This window comes from Pygoscelis adeliae, unplaced genomic scaffold (assembly GCF_000699105.1).
Source record: "Pygoscelis adeliae isolate BGI_AS28 unplaced genomic scaffold, ASM69910v1 Scaffold205, whole genome shotgun sequence".
In the NCBI taxonomy this organism is placed as follows: Eukaryota; Metazoa; Chordata; class Aves; order Sphenisciformes; family Spheniscidae; genus Pygoscelis; species Pygoscelis adeliae.
In genome coordinates this window covers 65,836-66,663 of record NW_008824759.1, presented here as the reverse complement: position 1 = coordinate 66,663, position 828 = coordinate 65,836, and positions in this window count along the sequence as shown.

The following is an 828-nucleotide window of genomic DNA, read 5'->3' as shown; positions in this document are numbered from 1 at the left end:
AAGTGAGAATGGTTTGGTACATTCATGCTGCTCAGACTGGTTGCTTGAGACTTGTGTGGAAAACCAGACAAACACTTGACAAGAGAGTGCAAGACAACATAGCAAATAAAGTAAGATTTTTTTTAAAATTAGAAACTTTACCAGCTGGATTTGAAATCCAAGGACTGCTGATGACCAGGTTCATGAACAAGAGACCCGTCACCTCCTGCAGCCAAAACCTCCCATTCTAGCTTGGGTGGTGTACACATCTCAGCAGCACCATAACATCACAATTCAACGGTCATCTTGTTTAACCAAAGCTGCTCTAGAATTCAAAGTGAGAGAACACATTAAATGGCTGCGACATAAAAAGATCAGGTGTAATGCTTATTATATCTTTTTATAACTCTAAGTGACACTTATTTTAAGAGTGAATTTGTCTTTTTCAGGGTGATTAGTCAGACATGCAATGCAAACTTCTGAGTCTGCGTACAGTGCTTTTACCTTTGCAGAACCATACAAACACATTGTCTAACACTGAGGACCTTTCCATACGCACTTGGTGTGCTCGGTAGGCGTAGGAACGAAGATACAAAGAGCACGGCTTACTCAAGATTGCTCTCTTCCATCTGTTCTGAACTCCTGAAAGGCATGGCTTATCCACAGATGCACTCTTGCTTGGGCAGGCATGTGGGTGCCTGTCACTGGGTCTAGGTCTCTTCAGTCCACTTTCCCATTAACAGGACCTGGAGATGTCACTATATCATGCAGTTCTGCTTCAGGGCATTCTGGTTCTGCCTTCTCCCACGATAAAAATCCTTGTTTTCTCTGCTTTGTCTTACCAAAGAC